Source organism: Pyxicephalus adspersus, chromosome 12, assembly GCF_032062135.1.
Source record: "Pyxicephalus adspersus chromosome 12, UCB_Pads_2.0, whole genome shotgun sequence".
Taxonomy (NCBI): domain Eukaryota; kingdom Metazoa; phylum Chordata; class Amphibia; order Anura; family Pyxicephalidae; genus Pyxicephalus; species Pyxicephalus adspersus.
This window is the reverse complement of record NC_092869.1, coordinates 36340251-36360538: the sequence shown is the minus strand read 5'-3', so window position 1 is coordinate 36360538 and position 20288 is coordinate 36340251. Positions and strand designations below refer to the sequence as shown.

The 20288-nt window shown below is 41.0% G+C and overlaps 1 protein-coding gene across 11 annotated transcripts in view; it reads right to left on the bottom strand.

Moving 5' to 3' along the window:
* Positions 1–17959, bottom strand: part of KLC1 (kinesin light chain 1) — a 64364-nt gene extending 46405 nt beyond the window's left edge. For 8 of the 11 annotated variants that reach the window (XM_072427426.1, XM_072427432.1, XM_072427430.1 and 5 more), the window contains exon 1: positions 17775–17959. The gene's annotated coding sequence lies outside the window, so the exon portion shown is untranslated. Of the gene's footprint in view, positions 1–14509; positions 14631–15244; positions 15403–17774 lie in introns of those variants that run through there. The other 3 variants (XM_072427437.1, XM_072427428.1, XM_072427427.1) reach the window with 3 other exon arrangements.
* Positions 17960–20288: the final 2329 nt, after the last annotated feature.

Genomic DNA, 20288 nt, shown 5'->3' with positions numbered 1-20288 from the left:
ATATTTTCAATATTTTTTATATTACTTTTTAAATCTTTGATTAATTAGAAAGTGTTGAATTAAAAAATTATATATATTTAGAATCAATAATCAAATATTCATCGATTACCACATTATACAATGTGATCACAAATATAAAGGTGGAATTGATCATAAGGCAGATCCCTTATCAAACAAATATATGTTACACCGAATAGTTGTCAACTGCAAGAATCGATTAGAAGAAGCAGAAATATACTCACCTTCATTCATTCTCAGCACCTATGTTAGGATTCAACTAAAGATTGCAAACAGGCAGGTAAGTTGTCCCTTCTGCAATAAAGGGCTGCCTGTTTGCAGTTTTTATTTAGTTCCATTTTAAAACAGAACATATTTACTCACCATGATATTGAAAATCCCCCACCTCTTAGATTGTCAGCTCTTCAGGCAGGATCCTCTCCTCCTCCTGTGCATTGTCTGTGTCATTATGTCATTTTCAGCCCCTAATTAAATGTACAGCACTGTGTAATATGTTAATGCTATACAAATACTGTTTAATGATAACAATAAGAAAATACAAACAAGAAAAAGTGCATAGTATATATAGCCAGCCTCTGATTAAAGGAAATCTAAATGTGGCGATCTTTGCAGCATTCTCCTGCGGGTTCAAGCAAAGTGTAATGCTGTGCCACCAGCGGTTAGGTCCTTGGAGAAGTGGGCCCACAGAAGTAGACTGAATGACAATGGGAATGAATCAACCCAGAAGATGATCGGGGATGAATCACAGAACATTGGGTTTAAAAAAAGAGTTATGAAAAGTGAATTTTGCAACTGGAACTGTGGCTGGAAAATATATTTTGACTACATATTGACTTTAGCTTTGATAATAAAAAAAACGTAACCTTAAAACAGGAGCCGATTGGACATCAATATGTAAACCAATCCCGCAACAGTTAACTCTGGGGAATATATATTCTATTTGCATTTGACCTTCAAAGATTTTATGATCGAGAAAATTGCTTTCTTGGTGCCCGCTTTACATTAGAAATACTAATAAAGTGGAGCAAAAGTGCTGCATGTGTAAAAACGTACAAAAGCTGCTGAGCGGATTGTGGCTGAGAAGCTGGATACCTCAGAGGAAATTATGTCTTCCTTGCACCAGGATGCTGCCGATTGGGGAAGAAGGCAAAACTGTTGATAAAAGGATTTTTAATCTCTTGATACTAGCGAGACAAACAGCAGTCACAAGAGGTAACCTTAATCTTGGGCTGACACTTCTTTCCCCGTAGCTTCTGTTCTACTGCGATAGTTTTCCTTTGAATGCCTTTAGTTAAAGTGAAAATCCAACAAACGTTTTTGTTTTGCCGTGGGTTAAAAACCTTTTGGGAATTTAGAAAATACAGAGATTTCTTCCTACATGCTGTTTTTGTATTGGTTGTCTCTAGTACAGAATGCTAGTAGAAATCCAATAGTTAGCCAATCGGAATAAGAGATGAAACCGAACAAAGAACACAGAACCCATTACACCAATTCATCATTATGTGGTCCACTAATGTGCCTAATCAATAAAAGCAGCAGAAGAAGAAGAAAAGACCTTAATGTGATACCTTCAGCGCCATTCCAAATCCATCTCAGGCTGGCCTTCTTCCAGTAATCTTAACTAGCAGCTAAGGTTACACCACCAGTGTTCTCCCCAAAATTTGTTTTTAAGCTGTAGGTGGATGTATTGTGACCCAACTTTTCAGTAACCGCCCAAAAACAGCCAGGTGGTTACTGAAAAGTGCTGGGTGGTGCGCCGGGCTAAAAGGGGCTGGGGAGAACACTGCACCATGGACAAACCCCTCCAATGGGTCATAGCCAATACAGGGGCCGGTAAGACAAATGTACAAAGAGTCTTTAAATAATATGGTTAATACACTTTGCAACAGTTTATTAAATAAGCCATTCTTTTACTACATTCATAAGCTGTCCAGAAATACAAGGCATTGCAGTAATTTGTAGGACTTGACTTAAGGAACCATTATGAAAAACACATACAAGTATACAGTGGTCTTTTAAACAACTTAAAAGCTGGGTGTGGATAGTTACTGGATGACTCGACGGACGGTAATTCTGAGTCAGTTCTATGGGTCAGCCCATGCACGAGTGAGCTCATGTCCACCCTTCTGCAAGGCATTATACAATGCAGACTCCCTTTAGTATCAAACTTTTGTTTGAGAAATACTAGGGCTTGCTATTGTTGGGTCTCTGTCTCAAAACGTATCTGTGGCTATTATGCCATCGTACTGAATATAACACTCAGAACCACCATTCAGGGACCAGTATAGAGATTATTATTACAGAGTATTTATATAGCGCCAACATATTAGGCAGTGCTGTACAAAGTCCATAGTCATGTCACTAGCTGTCTCTCAAAGGGTCTTACAATCTAATGTGCCTACCATATTTATTTTAACACAGTCTAAGGTCAATTTTGTAGGAAAGCCTATTAAACTTCTTGCATGTTTTTGGAATGTGGGAGGTAACCGGAGTACCTGAAGGAAACCCACCCAAGCACAGGGAGAACCCGAAAACTCCATGCAGATAGTGTCCTGGCCGAGATTCGAAACTGGAACGCAGCGCTGCAAAGGCCAGAGCCACCATGCCGATTAGAAACATTTGAAAATTTTGTATGCATATTGCAGGATAATGTTGACAAGTTAGCATAACAGTCAATCTTATGGTCAATGATGGAAGATGCCATTCTTATCTGTGACAGAATACTTAAAATCAAAAGACCACTACAAGCCACATTATTGGGTTTATTTAGTGCAGAAAGCAGATAGTGGAGGGTATCAACCCATGCCAACCAAACCACTTGTAGGAAAAATATAATTGGTTGATATTCATTTTGTGCTTTGCTTTTTCTTTTGTTTCACTCCCGAGTGATAAACATGTAAAATTTGAAATAGACTAGAACGCGGGGATGGCCTTTCCTGCTCCTTAACATGTCACAGCTGGCACAGCATTGCTCCCATTAACACACCATGATTTCAAGGCAGGGTGGGAACAACAGGTTATTCTTGTTGTCTGGTGTAAATCAGATCACATTAGCGGCCTTGCCTAATTCACAATCTGGTTATATTTAGAGATTCAAACAATGAAATATGGAATTGTTTTACAATGGATTTGATTTTTTTCCATCATTCATTTCAGTTTGGAAAAAGTCCTCTGCCCAAATCTTATATATCATCAGTTATAACCTAACAATTCGTCATGCTTCTGATCTGTTAAGATGGCTACATACACCAGTCGCATTATCATTGATCAGAAACATTGATCACTTTTGATATATCCTGATCTATTGATGGGCAACAGAGAGCCCCTGTGTCTGCATATTAAATATATTGAATATGGTGTCCATTACAGTACGTATTTATGATTGATTCAACTAAAATGGTAAATCAACCAAAAATGTGAATTCACATGTCATAAGGGGGGCTTTTTTAGAGGTTTCCAAGCACCTTCTATGATAATTAAGGCCCAGCACCAGAATGAATGATCCAAGATGGCCAACACTAAAGCCCTCGGCTGCTACACCAAAATCAAGTAACATTTTTAGATTGATTTAAATTGCTGTCATATGAACTTTTCTCTGCACGCTGAAAAGAAGTTGTATGGGAAGATCACAATCTAGTAACATCGGTGCCACTCAGGGGCCAGCAAAGCAGCTACAAACTAATGGTTGCAGCTCAGAAACCTTCTGTTGCATAAGATAACATCACGGTGGCTCAGTGGTCAGCACTCTGGTTTTTGCAGTACTGGGTCCCAGGTTCGAATCTCGGTCAGGACGGTCAGAATCTTTTTGGAGTTTGCAGGTTCTCCCCGTGCTTGTGTGGGTTCCCTCCGAGTTCTCCGGTTTCCTCCCACAATCCAAAAACATGCAGTTAGGTTTATTGGCTTCCTCTAAACTTGACCTTAGACTGTATTAAAGACATATGACTATGGTAGGATTTAATTGTGAGCCCCTTTGAGGGACAGTTAGTGACATGACTATGGACATTGTACAGAGCTGTGTAATATGTCAGGGCTATATAATTACTGCGTAATATTATAATATGGAGCCGCAGCCAATAATGTTATATCATGAAGCAGAAGGTTACTAAGCTGCAGCTGTTATTAAAATGTGTAAAAAGAAATGGTGGGTGTTACAACATGACCTGTATCAGAAAGGTACCAGAAAGGTTTATAAGCTAGGTAGGTAGAAACTGTAAGTGGGTGACAGCTCTCTGTATCCACTGTATGGTAACCCATCTTTTCAGTAACCACCCAAAATCAGCCAGGTGGTTACTGAAAATTGCTGGGTGGTGCGCCCGGCTAAATGGGACTGGGGTGTACACTGGGCTACATAGAGGGGAGCACTTTGGGTAAAGTAAGGTGTCATACAGGTCATTCATGTGATTGCTACCATTAAAACAGACCGCAAGTATGCCAAGTGGAAAGACTGCAAGAGGAAGAAGACTTCATGATTTACATTTTCCATACAGACAGGCACGAGGTAAGAGAAGTTAAGTTCCACCCTACCTACTGGTAAATTTAATTAAATTATAGAGGATGATTCACTTATGAAAAGCATCTTACAAAGTAAAAGGAACCGTTGGCTCTACTTTGGTCCATGTAGCTTGAAAGAATAAGATGGAGCAGCATGAAGTTTACAGTATAATAAGTCGCACACACGATAATAAGCAACCTGCTGCCCACAGCGTGCTCTGGAAGCAAATAATGAAACAAGCGGGTCTGCTGGACTATAATTATTATTGGTTACATGCTTTCTATGAAGGAAGATTTGTGATGATTGTACTAAATTTTACAAATGTCCTCTATTCAAATCTATATCACCAACTCCAGTGCAATGACTTTGGCCAAGCTGAAATGTCATCAATGTGCTGCAGGAAGGAAGAACGCATTTACCTAATCTGGTCTTATCCCTAAATAAGTGCAACATTATAAAGTTTTTTTTGCATCAAATGAGTTTAACATCCTTATACAAATCAAAGATCAAAGAAAGTGAAAGACCTGCTTAAAGGACGTACACTGCAGGTCAAATGCACCGTCAATGACTTCAACAGAATCTCAGTCAACAAAACTGTAACCTTGTAGCAAGTCACAAGGTAAAGGCTGCAGCCTGGTCTCATCTATATCCATAATTCGTAAATATGTCCACAAACTGCTCAGTGAGCAGGTTTTACAATAATGTTTCAACTCTAGGCCAGCATTAAGATCCCAAAAGTAGATGACGACCCTGGATAGTGGGCAAGCACAATGGCTCAATTTTTCTGGTGAAGACATTAGATAAAGATCAGAGACAATCCTGAGATCTTTATGAGAGGTAATAAGTATTTCATGAACACATTATTTGCATTCTTTTAACATGAAAAAAAATATATATCTGATTCAAGGACCAATTTAAAATGTGCACCCTTTGTTGGTTTAATAAGACCTTCTGGAAGTTTGGAAGTGCCCCTGCAAACTTTTTCACACATTTTAGCTTCTCCGGTTATTATTAAACAGTAATTGTATAGCCCCAACATATTATGCAGCGCTGTACATTAAATAGGGGTTGCAAACGACAGACAGTGACACAGGAAGAGGAGAGGACCCTGCCCCTAAGAGTTTCTAAAAAATAAAGACTCTAAAAGGAAGAAGAGCAAACCCTTATGATGGCCAAAGCAGGCGTGAAGACCTAGGAGAATCCACCAATAGGATTTTACAAAAGATTTGGGAAACTGTCAGTTGGTTTAAAGTGAAATTAAATTTCCACTTAAAAAAAAAAAAAGTTTCTATTTCCCAGTATTTACACCTGCCTGATCAACGTCCCAGCTATCAAAATTTGCGGAGCTGCACATGTGCAGCACAATGCCCAGGATACCTGGCACATACGGGTTTCCTCTGTGGATGCCAGGACTAGATGAATTCTCATGCACTTGCACCAAAGATTGGACAAAGACAAATGGACAAAGATTGGAAAGAGAGAGAGAAGGAAGCAGTGGCCACAACGGGACAGGACGGGACACTGGTTTTAGCTCCACATTACCTCTCCATCGCCTACCAAATACTGTTTTTTGTTTTTTTTTAATAAAAAAAACCCTTAGGAGTCTGCAGATCCTCAGTACTGGCAATGAAGACTGTTTAATACAATGTATTAAACAGCCCACCTTAAACAATATATAATTAATTTGCTCTGTAAATGGTATGCTGGCAGAGTCTGACACAGTGGCAGAAACTATGTACAATAAAGGGTGTGATATTCCCAAAGTGTCTACGTATGACAGGGCTGTACGTTTTCTCAGTCTTGAAAAAATAAAACACACTGCAGTTCATTTAATACTGCAATTAAAGTATCTCAAGGGAGCGTTCCATAGAGGACTTTGTGAGTAGAACTCTGCAAAAAAACAATTTATCTCTCTCTGTCTCCAACATAAAGTCCTGATCTCTAATAGACCTCTCTTGGTCTGACAATGTTTTGTGCTGTAGAGCAATTCAATAATGTAGCAATGCAGCTGCTAATGTAGAAACAGCTGCATAAAGAATATACTGGGCTTTTTGTGGTCTGAAAAGTAGATGAAAAGAGGGTAGTCATATTAATTCACTCTTATACTGGACACTTATAAGGAATATACTTTTTAAAAAAAACAAAAGCAGGGATAAATTGTAACGGTTCGATCAGATTGCATGTCTACCTGTTAGTAAAAGCAGTGGCACTCTCTTAAAAGGGTGATTGCAATCCAAGAACCTGACTGACTAATTGTGGACGGATGTTTGATGTGCACAATGTATTCCAGGTTTTCCAGGCATGCTGAACATTATTATTATTATTATTATTATTATTACACAATATTTATATAGCACCAACATATTATGCAGCGTTGCACATGTCACGTGACTAACGGTCCCTCAAAGGCGCTCACAATCTAATTTCCCTAACTCAGTCATATGTCTAACACAGTCTAAGATCTATATTGGAGGGAAGCCAGTTTATCTAACTTTAGGTTTTTGAAATATGGGAGGAAAACAGAGTACCCGGAGGAAACCCATGCAAAAACAGGGAGTGTCCTGGCTTAGATTCGAACCTGGGACCTAGCGCTGCAAAGGCCAGAGTGCTGAGCAGCTGGGAACCATTTAGTGCACACACGTACATGCAGTCAGAGGGGTTGCGGCAGGGTTTCTAGAACCAAATATTGATTTTGGTCATGTGGTTGCTCTTGCTCCTGTGGCAGAAGAAGCGCTGCCGCAAACACAAGAATGGCGCGTGCAAACACGATAGTCAGTGGTCCTGCTTGCATTTTGCTATGTATATATGGGGTGGCTAACCATGCAGTTTTCCATCAAAAAAGCAGAAGGGACCTTAGCTACTACAGTGAACTTAAATTGCTTGCATTTTGCTATGTATATATGGGGTGGCTAACCATGCAGTTTTCCATCAAAAAAGCAGAAGGGACCTTAGCTACTACAGTGAACTTAAATTCAAAAAGTGAAGACTCTTTTATGCAATTACATTTGGCCAATTTTAATAGACATTTAAAGCCCATCTGAAATTTTGAGTTTTACTACTTGTTGATTGATGGTTTTGTAGTGGTTGACCAATTAGTGACCTCTACCATACTCAAAAACAAGAATTCCGATAGGCAGCTGACTGGCATTGTTAACTTCACCCAAAAGTCCCCAAAACACTGCTTAAGTATCAAACCGGTGCCAAAATCAAAAAGCCACTTGCACAGAAGGAATCTTTATTCTGAACTATTCAACTTGCAGCCAAATATTGATCTTTTCAGGGGCTGGGACGGCTAACAAATTCTTAGCATCCACCCCGTTCCTAGGTGTGTCAGATTCCTAGCTACCTTGCTACAGACTTCAGGTTTCAATGGCCCCTGCATCCTGACATACGGGGCCAATGGATAAATCACAGTGCACGGTGAGGGGTACACAAGCATCTGATAAACATAAAAGTTTCAACAGCTGTTGGAGACGTTGTTTTTTTATTCCACGCTACAGCCCCTTTGAGACAAAATCCTATGACTTTATTTACCAGGGAATATTTGTGAATAATGACATAAAAGCAAATAGTTACATCACAATAAATCAAGAAAGAAAGCTGTACAAAGGTAACAAGTCATTTCAACAACAGCAGCAGAAAATGTACAAATAGTCAGACCTGACTGCAATGTGGGTGAGTAATACAAAGCTGGAAATTATATCTAATAACAGCCATTAAGTCACCAAGCCATACAAAGCTCACAATTGTCATGTCAACCGAGAAGCAGAAAATATGATTTAATTGGTCACTGCTGCTGCAGCCCACAGGAACCCTGCCTATAGAACTCGGAATAGATTCTGTATATTACAATGCCCTGAAAGCCTTGGCACTGCTTGAATACAAATGTGGGAATGATGAGAATACAATTTTGTATGCTTTTCAGGTTCCTGGCAATCCACACAGCCGGGATGTAATGGCGTTCTTCTTTGTTGCCAGGCTCTGTTAAAGGCAGCGGCACTGTACCCAGATGCATTGCCGTCAGGGCGTGTCGCCGAAGACCAAACCGGGATGCTGCCAATCAATAAGGCATGTCATGAATAAGCCCATGCATCACAAAAGGGAGTTGCCATGAAAAAACGCAAAGATTTTGTCCACAAAGAATGATGTTGTGCAAAGTGCTGCGACGGATTCTGACGGGTTGCTACGGGTTAGTGCACTGCACATGCGGCTCTTTGCTTACGGCTCCAGAAGCATGCTACAGACAATTTCTTTCATTTAAAGCTGGACTCTAGATATAAAAGACACCAATTCAGGCAGCTTTGTATCCAATAATACAATGATCAGGGGCATCACAAATACATGTAATCCCTAATGCAAGCAATATGAGTACCTGAATTTGGCATTACAAAGTGCTGCACAATAAGGCTGGAGTATGAGAAGAAAAAACACCTCAAGGAGCCAATCATTTCACATGCGTACAAGAAGCATGCAGACAGGTGAAAAAAAAACAAAGAGAAATGAGCCCAAACTGCATTGCTTCTCCTTTGACCGTCCAGACATAGTCTTGGGCATGTCCAGGGTGACCTGGGCTCCAAGGAAGTGGTTTGAATTATGATAGCCATCAGATTAAGAACATTTAGTAGCAGAGAAAAAAAAAAAAAAAAGAGGGGGACAGACTGTGTAAGCGGACCCTTTATTTTATTGAAAGGGCTGGTTGAAGTATGTCATATACATCATCTTCTCTCCTCTTGCGGCTCCTGTAAGCGGAGCTAAACCTGACAGATAATACCAAGTCATCTCAGTGGCCATTTTACTGATCACTGTAAAACAATTATCGGTAAACAGGTGGAAGGTGATCAAAAGAGGATACATCAAGTTAAATCCTAGAACTGCAAGCCTGAGCTGTAAATAATACTTTTAGCTGCACAGATAGTGAAATGACTCTGGGAGGTTCACAGGTTACATAGAAAATGTTGCTAAAATCTATGCAGTGTGGTGCCTTGTGTTGTAGGTGATGAGGATTCCTGGCTGGGTTCTGTAATATTCCAGATCGTTCCCGTGGGATGCCTGGGAGAGAAGCAGGGAGGGGATTAGAGCCTGGCACTGCCCGTACACAATGCAGGGGGTGAGATCAGTGACAAAGCTTCATTTCCCGGGGGACAGCGACAAAAAAAACCACAACCAATCAATCAGTGCAATTACCATTTGTCAGGGGAGCATGGGACAAGTCACAGCTTCACAACAAGGCAGAATCTCCTTATTGGAGAACAGGTGACTCAATAGCAAAAAAAAAAAAAATGTGACAACATGACTCACCTAAGCGCTCATCCACCTGTTCTCTTGAGGAATCAGCACACTGATCTGCTATGCAATTACTGCAGAGATTCTGGGAGGAACAAGTCATATACAAAGGCAAAGAGCCTGGCAAAAATATAAGGTCTGCTTATGTTATTACCCCCACGTTCAAGTAAACCCAAAACTGAACAAAGCAAGTTCTCAAGCAAAAATGTTGATTGGTGAAATATTTTGTATTATCTTTGATGCAAACTTTATAAAAGTCATATACACACCAGCTCAATTCAGACATGCAAGGATATTGAAAAAATAGCAGTGATGCAGTGTGCAAGCACATATTGAGATTTGAGGCCTGATTTATTAAAGCTCTCCAAGGCTCAAAAGGATACACTTCATCAGTGAAGCTGGGCGATCCAGCAAACTTGGAATGGAGTTCCTAAAGGTCATTTTGCTATTGTTAGCAAAAATGTTTTCAATCTTGGACCAGATCCATTTCAGGTTTGCTGGATCATTCAGCTTTACTGTATCCTCTGCAGTCTTGGAGAGCTTTAATAAATCAGGCACATTATGTCCACCATTTAAATTGTATAGACTGTTTGGATTCAATTATCGACCTGATTGCTTTTAGACTTTTTCTTGTTCAGTTTTGGGTTTAGTTACTCATTTTAAATCTTGGAGTTTGTAGGAAAGAGGGGCATGACTGGACCTACTTTGTGGAAACACTGAGGGATGAATATTTTGCAAGGAACTGTCAAGGAGTGTCTTAGGTGAGATTTGGGGCCCTTTCACACCCACAGTGGAAAACTGTACAGTTGGCCACTAACGGGTGCACAGTGTGACCAGAAGCAGCACACCACAGGATACCAGATTGCCATGCAACTAATGTGTGAATCTTCCAATAGTAACCGGACAGCCAAAGGGACATCTGCAGTCATTATGGAAGTGGTTTAGACTCACAACAGGTCTGAAATGGTACTTCTGCTGATTCTCTGCTTTTCCAGTATCCTCTAGAACAGCGGTTGCCAACCCTTCAGACCTCCGGGAACACTAAAGAGACCATTGATATGAATTTGTTTTAAAAAGATAAAATACATTTGTAAGATAATGATCTTCCTAATGGTGCCTGACCAGGACTGGGGAGGCTCTGATTCATTGATCAGCTCACGGTTAAGTGAGGTATTAATATTGTTACTATTATCATTAGTTGCGTTCTCTTTGGTATAACTAAAGAAATCCTAAAAACTTGATTGCTTTTTCCCACTCATTATAGGTTTATTTCATTCAAATCTAAGACCGATGATAACATTGTTTGAAACATAGGCAGCATACAAACACGTCCAATATATGTCGCTTGAAACCATCTTTTGTGATCATTTCCAGTGACAAAAGAGTAACAGACTAATTACCGAGGGGAAGAGGGAAGAACAAGCAAGCGGCACCCCACTGTGCTCTCCTTGCTTGACTTGTACAGCGGTTGTTCCATGCCATGGACCTGTCCTGATGAATCCATGAATGACATTGGGCGATCGATGCACACGTCAGATTCTCAGCAAATCAAACAACACTAAAAGTGTCAGAGGAGGAACCGCTCTCCTCACTTATTGTTATTATTAGTATTATCAGTATTTATATAGCGCCAACACATTACCCAGTGCTGTACAAAGGCCATAGCCATGACACCAGCTATCCCTCAAAGGAGCTTACAATCTAATGTCACTATCAAAGTCATATGTCATTATCAAAGTCCAAGGTCAGTTTTAACTGCATGTTTTTGGAATGTGGGAGGAAACCCACGCCAACACGGGGAGAACCTGCAAACTTCATGCAGATATGGATTTTCTGTTATTCAGGCGCAATTATTAGGTGAGCAGCCAATCTTATCTTCTTATCCGAGCACCCAGCACCCACTGTTATGAATTATCAAGACACATCTTGCACTGTGTCTATTTGTAAATAAAGATATAAGATTTATACAAATAAAAAAAACAAAAAGATCAGTTTATACATTTATTTTTACCAATCTAAGAAGCTGGGTATTAGCAGTCCCTACTCCATTTGAAAAATGGGGACTTTTAATTATTAAGGAGCTGTCGTCATAATTACTTTTTTTTGTGCACCTTTAAGCAGCAGTATAACCCATGTGAATATATTGTCTGCAAACACAGCAGGGAGACAAAAAAAATCCCTATAAAGTAACGCATAAAATGCAAGTTTGCCTCCCCCTAACAAATAAACGATAACTTAAAAAAAAAATTAATTGGAGGTGAAGACATCTAAAAAGTACTTTTGACTGCAATCACTCCAAACAAGTAAGCAGACTTTATTCTGTTTACATAAATGTTCTGGATTAATAACACAAAGTACTGAAGCCAGTCAGCCACTGTAAACACAAACAGAACTATTTATTTTAAAAGGTAGTCAACAGTACCCAAAATCCCTCCTAGGAAAAATGAGGGGAAGGGGCAACACAAAAACACCCCAGGGGTTACAATACCTGTTCTTGTTTACTTTGGAAACAACAACAATTTCAAGGGAATTCAAGTCAATATTTCTAAGAGGTATAGATGATAAATCTTACGTCCACCAGACTGCAAATGTTGGATTTTGGATATTTTTAAACAGTAAAACACAAGTCCTAAAAGACTTCAGTATCTACATGTACTGTTAAGTAATTCATTCTTAAACATCCTTCACATTGCATATAAAAATTTCTCCAATTGCATTAGATCATGTATGACACCATTTTTTGGTTTCTTGTCATCCGATTCTCTTGCAGAATACCTGGTGATACTGCCAGCTCCCCAGGTTTCCATTTTTATTCCGACCACACCAAGCATAGAAGCAGAATCATGGTTGTGTGGTCTGAGTTTCTAGGTCAGTCCTTGGAGAAAGACAATGTTGTGCCCATATTTTCTGTAGTTAGTTTTTCCATCATGTTATTGTCCTGCCCTGCTGAGCAGATTGATAGAATCCCTGCTGTATATGACGTTGAAAGGTTCACAATCTTTATGCCTGTGACCATTGTCACGGAGACAAAAAAATAATGGGAAATCTATAATGACACTCCTGCCGCTACAACAAAAAAGATGAGAAATCTACCAGTGGGGACATCGTTTTAGTAAAAGAGGTGGGGGAAGTAACACACAAAAAGCAGTATTGATTGGTGGGTAAGTAGGGAGCATTAGGAGATAGAAGAAGATGGGTAGGCAAGTTTGAAAAGATGGGTGTTAAGAAAGTGTAGAAAGTAGAAGCAAGTTGATTAGGACGAGGAAGACCATTTTAAGAGAGTCGGGGCAGCTCTAGAAAAGTTTTGGAGCCGTTCATGTGAAGAGGTTATGAGTGAGGAAGTCATTAGTAGGTCATTGGAGTAGTGAAGAGAGGGGCTAGGGGTTCAATTATATTTCCATGCTCAGACACAGAGGTCTCAGAAAAGAGGCATATAGAAAAAAAGGACAGCTGCTTTTCAATCCTTGTCCCATGGTATATAAAAGGTCTCATGCTGCAAGTTGTGAGCATGCTGGTTTATACACTTTGAAGGATGTAACACGTACACTGGGTCAGGTGTACATAAAAATGGCCATCATTCAAATAGAAAAGGTAAAGATATATATTTCAGAATGCCAATCCCAGTGCTACAATGAATTGCATGCATGACAAATGTGCATGCAGCCTTATCACAAGCATTACTGCAATAGGTCAACCTGTCAGATGTTCAATAAAGATAGGCGGAACATCATATATAATTATAGCTGCATTATGATACACTGGCTAATAAATCTGTCATCTGTATCGGCATCTTTCAACCACACCCACACAATATAGTATTGTTACAGACAGTTTGACAGGGTAAGCATCTTTTCCTAAGCATAACAGTCCCTAAACAGCCCAGGGTGGATTCGGCTACATGGGACGCCAGTAAACAATAGTAAATATTTTAAGAGCATAGAAGGCTGTATATTATCAGCAAGGAGTATGGAAGCAGATATACTTCTGTGAATGTTACAAGCTGCTTTGTCATAGTGTATCAGCGCATTCTGCTAATGTATTAATGATGACAATCTGCAGGTTCTGAGCGTGCTCGAGAATTAAAACGATATCACAATTTTTGTATCAGTTTGATAAGCATAAGTCAGTGTTCATTTAGCACACAGCTTCAGAAGTATAAAGGATATAGCATAGGAAGCTCCAGATGAATATTAGCTGGTCAGCTTTTTTATGGCAATTGAGATTTCTATGCCGGATTTGCACCTATAATCTCCAGTCCTAACAAGGCTGCTGCTCCACCATAGATGGATTTCAGAATATTAATGTTTTGGGTTACTTATAAATGAGAAATAGGTGCTTTTTTTTATAAATCATTTTTAAAAAGGTAGAACGCAGTGATTGTGCCTTGCCTAGCAAGCGTTTCTACCATAACAAAGACCTGTGTGACTGCATGGAGCAAAGATGACAGCTCCATTACCAAGCCACTGGGGACCATGCTTCCTGCTCCTCCTCCACCCTCGTCTTCTCGGTCTGATCACATTAAAATGTTCCATGATCAGCCAAGCAAATACACCTACATGCAGGACATCGCCATCAAATAGAGGACATCCTATATAAATGTCATATATTACAGCAACAGCTTCCATGTCTGTCTGTCAAAACACCTCCAGGATATCAAACAGCATTTGGTCAAGAACCTTCAGGATCATGTGTACAACATACAGATTTAAGAGCTACCTGAAGCAGGATCATACTTTCATCACTGCCATTCCTTTTAAGATCGCGTCTCCTCCGTAACAATACAGCACAAACACGTCACACGGACCACCCAGAACCAGGCCTCCTCCAAAATAATGCAGCATGCAACAACACGGTATTATCTCCACCCCTACCATGGTACCCGGATGCACCATGACAACACAAGCCGAAACTGCACCATGAGCATGAGTGGCCTACAAGCAAGCTCAATACACAAAGGATTATACGCCAATAAAGCACATGTAACCTTAATAGCCACCCTACAGTCCTCTTTGTTGCAAGATGCTTTTTTCATGCCGTGATTCCACATCCTGCTGTAACGCAATGCCCATCAAATCACCTTGGATTTGGTCTTCTTTGACGCACCCTAATATAAATCACCCTGAGCCCAAAGAAGTATCAGATACATTATAGAATTATAATTGTGCATGGCTCTAGAGCATGCAATTTTTATTACAATGTATCTTATTGATACTATTTAACATTACATGCTTATCTCTATATAAATGGCAGAGGAAACTTTGCACTTTTATATGAATACATGCTCAATCCTAATCATCACACTACAACAAACACAACAAGAAAATACACCCTCCATCACAACACAGATCATGCTTGCTCATTCATGATTACAGCCAATCCCGTATTATCATTCCATGATCCTAAATCCAGTCTAATTCTCTTTTATTAAGCTTCTATCCCATCGCAGATCACCTTGTCTTGTTTGAGTCAACGGCCTCCGTTTCATTGCTAATGATCGAGAGTTACTGTCTCCTTGATTGTGCCGATAAGTTAGCACCCAATCACATCTTATTTCAGATCATCCTGCGTCTGTTACAAAGGTATTTCCTGAATCCCAGATCAGCCCGGATGCTATCGGTTTAACATACAAAATACTACGTCAAATGTATTGCCTTTATCCCATGACAGATCTTCGGATGATACAGCATCCTCATGCAAATGATTTGGTCATGATACTGACAGCGGATTCATTATCCGGTCACACTGAATCTGGTCTCTCTGTATGACAACACGTTTTCTGTATTATTTCACATTATTCCTTCAGAGATCCTTTATTTTTCTACAGTAATAACGATCCTTTTGCAAATTCTCTTCATTTACTCTTTTGTATCACTCCCGTTCCAGATCACCTTGAAACACGTTGTTCCTTAAAATATAGCATCTTTCTGCAAATCATTCTGCCCTGTGTGACTTCTAACAATGCATTTACTATTTCCAAACCTGAACCCTGAATGCGTTATTACTGATCACCCCATCCCTGATCACCTTGCACCATATCTCTCTAGAACATTACAGGATTCAATACAAAATTCCCTGCAGTGTCTGGTCTACAACCTGTCTTCTGTTACTGAACATCCCATTCTTTATCACCCTACAGACAGTGCAACACCCTACAGTAAATCACCCTCCCCACCTTCCTCCTCTTTCTAGCAAACCCCTCATCCTTGGATACAGAGTTGGTTTAAAGGCAAAAACAATATTCCATAGCAAATCAGCTCATTTTGTCTGGTTTGTTACCATAAAGCCCCATTCCAGGCCCTCCACAGGGCTGCATCCTTGCATGGCGGTACCCTCATTCCAGAACCCCATGCACCACAGGGGACATGGATAGGTCAGCACAGTAAAATGAAAATGAATAGGATCAAATAAAAAATGCCCCAGCTCTGACTTATATGAAAATCAAAAATCTGCAACCTGAAATTGCTGTGTCTTCATGGGGCAGTAAGGCATTTCAATACAATTCACCCGGCCCTGTCTGATAAGTATCCATAAATACCCCATCCCAGATCTCCCTGCATCTATATAGCACAGCATCCCAATAACACTCCCCTAGATCCGTCTTATATGTAGCCACAAATCCGCCACCCTAAACTGCTGTGTCTTTATGGGGCAATAAAGCATTCCAATATAATTCTCCTTGCAGTGTCTAATATATATACCCATAAATACCCCATCTCAGAGTTCCCCATATCTTCACAGGTCATTCTAACACCATCATACAATTCTCCCTGCCCTGTCTGATATATAACCATGAATACCCCATACCTTCATAGGACATCAAACAATGCTTCCTGCCCTGTCTGATATCATATCATATATATGTCCCATTAATACCCCACCCCAGATCTCCCTGTATCCATATAATACAGCATGCCAACAACAGAGCCCCAGCAATGTCTGATATGTACCCAAAAATCTACCACCGTCCAATATACATGGGGCAATACAATTTGCCCTGAAATTTCCGATATATATCCAAAAACACCCCATCCCAGATCTCTATGAATGATCATGGGGCATTTGTGCATCTCATTACAATTATTCTTCCTGCACTGTCTGATATATAACTATAAATCCCCACCCCGGATCTGCCTGTATCCCAGCATCCCATTACAAATCTCTATGGATGCTGTGCTCTCATAAGACAATACAATCTCCAAATTCAACTGCCCTGCATGGCCCACTACAAGACTATAAATCCCCATCTCGATCCTATGGATTCTGTATCTTCAAATTACAGCATCTAAATACAAATCTCCCATCACCGATAAATAACCCATCCCCAATCTCTATGAATGTACATGGGGCATTTCTGCATCCCAATAAAATTCTTCATGTGCTCACTGATAAAGATCTATAAATCCCCTCCCCTGGACAATAAAGCATCCCAATAGAATTGCCCTTGCCCTGTCCCAGATAGCCCTGGATTCTGTACCTTCATGGCCCCTGCCCATCCAATATATACCCCAGATAGCCCTGGATTCTGTATCTTCATGGCCCCTGCCCCATTCAATATATACCCCAGATAGCCCTGGATTCTGTACCTTCATGGCCCCTGCCCCCTCCAATATATACCCCAGATACCCCTGGATTCTGTATCTTCATGGCCCCTGCCCCGTCCAATATATACCCCAGATACCCCTGTATTCTGTATCCCAGATATAGGACAATGCAGCACCATTCACCCCTAGACTCCTTATCCTAGATCTCTCTGTAGTTCCATAGCACACAACCCCAGAATAATTGCCCCTGGCCTGTCTGATAAATACCCCACACTGCATTATAATACCCTCCATACATCCTGCTCCAGCATGCTCTCCATATATAATGCCCCTGCAGCAGGGCAGACATGGTGACACCTCCCCTTCCTCCCCCTCCTTTGCCTGTCAGTGACACGCTGGGATTTGTAGTCCCCCAGCAGCCTCAGATACCCCACCCGTACCGTTCAGCGGTCAGTTGTCAGTGCGGCCTCGCCGGGGTAGATGGTGGTCGGTGTATCCGGGGAAGGTGAACCTCCTCCTTCCAGTATCAGGCCCGGAGCCCAGGCCTCTCCTATCTGACAGCCGGAGTTCCGGGGCGCATCCTCTCGTGCCGGTATCCGCCTCTGTCTGCTGCAAATGGCGATCTCCCCTCCCCGCCCACAATGCACCGCGCCTGCCCAATGATGTAATGGCTGTCAGGGCAATGAGGGCTGTTGTTGCTGAGCAGTGACTGGGGCTCATTAGCGGCCTCCTTGTACACAATGGAGTGCTGAGGTCCAGGCCTGGGGGGAATTGTCCTTGGGGGGTTGCAGTGTTCTGTATGGGCCCCCTGTACCAGCAAACATGGCTGTCTTGCTTTATTTACCACAAACCTAATATTTTATACCTGTCTATGTACATTATCAAAGTCTGCTGCTGCTCAGTGTCAACGCCCGCTTATATTTGCAGCAACGTTGTCACCCTGGGATGCAAACTTTGGTTGCGCACGGAAACCAACCTCATCCATGCAGCCGCAGCTAATTGCTTAGAGGCGTGCGGATAAAGATGGCAGCCGACACATATTATAGGATGGTAAAATGGCAATTAATATTGTTACTATGTCCATATGTTAAAAAGGGAACTCAACAATCAAAACAAACAAAAACACACCTTCAATCCTGCAGGACAGTCCGATCATAGGGTGTCCGGCATTGGGTCCCGCGTCGTCTCGGCATCCATCCCAGAGCTGGCATTCGGGGTGCCGCCATCTTAGTCTTCTCTTCCAGGTTCTTCATCCTACATCACCCGATTTTGAGCCTGGGTCTGGTGTGACGTAGGACGAAGAACCTGGAAGAGAAGACGAAAATGGCGACACCCAGAACGCCGGCACTGGGACCGATGCCGAGACAACGCCGGATGAAAAAACGACACGGGAAGGAAAGAAAAATTTGCCAATCTCACTGCGCATGCATGAGATCGGCAAATTTTTCTCTTTGAACAAAAAGTCTCCTTCTGCGCATGCCCAAGATGCTCGGGTATGTGCAAGAGGAGCGCACATCTCTTTATGTGAAGTGAAAATTCTGAGTTTAGGTACGCTTAAGATAAATAACCAACCACGATTCTTAGTACATATACAATGTTATGCTCTGGTTATGACTTTAATTATTATCTTCATGTAACAGACAACAGTAATCTATTGTTCATTTCATTCTGAATATGTGAAAATGTTATTACCTTATTCTATATTTCATGAATCACATTTCTGCATGTCGTTATTTTTATTTTATTTATTTTTCTGTGCACAGTCAACTAATGCGGCTTGCGAGACATTACCACTTTTCTACCGCTCGTATTCATTTTACTATTATTATCATTAAACAGGATTTATATAGCGCCAACATATTACGCAGCGCTGTACATTAAATAGGCATTGCAAATGACAGTGATACAGGAGGAGAGAACCCTGCCCCGAAGAGCTTACAATCTAGTAGCCTTTTTATTAAGTATCAGGGATATTTATGTCTGGCCTGGTGGTCTTACACGCCACTACATCTTGATTGGGGAAATACCATATCACGTATTTGTTTCACCCATTTACTAAATTATGAATTGTGTTTTATGTGAATTGAAATATACCTCACTGAATATACCGGTACTACCCAATTGCCAAAAAACTCCAGCTTCATTTTTTCGATCGATTTGATCCTAGGCAGCTTTTACCGCCACCATACCTTTAATTGGCATTGATATGGGGGCCCTGGATGTCCGTCGGGTTCTAGACCTTTGCATCACCTGACATGAAAGTGTCCCCGGTCTGTATTTCAATTCATAAAGAAGGATTGGATGGGGTGTGGGGCTATCATCATTATATACCTGAAAAGTTAGCGGTTTGCAATTGGCCCTAGAAAGCCAGCACCTGGTTCATAGAATGCAGGGGTGTGCAAAACAGAAACAGCAGCAGAGATCTCTACACAGATCAACAAACTGCTAAAAGCCATAAAAATAAATTTATCATCATTTAGATTGCACCATTTTTAAATTTAAAGGTCGACCTAATTCTTCAACACTGGGGCGCGTCCAATAGGTAGGTGGCCTTTATACTATCTCTGATGGCACATTCACCCCCGTATGCACCGCTTCATGTGTGCGCTCATATTGCATTGAATTTCTCCATGTTCCCAACTATTCTCTATGGCCCCTCAAGGCACACAACAACAATCCATGTGACCCCTTTTTTATTTGCCAATATTATAATAACTTGTCTACTGGCATGTGCATGTGTTGCAGGCATGTGTTGCAGGGTGTCATGTATCAGGTTTAAGATTTGCTGCGTAGAAGGTTAGTGGGGGCCCATTATCAATGAATAGGTTCCAGAACCCATGCATGACACGGTGCATGTACTGGCATTCCCTGGGGGCCTTCCATAGCTGCAGGGTTCCATTGCATGTACTGGCATTCCCTGGGGGCCTTCCATAGCTGCAGGGTTCCATTGCATG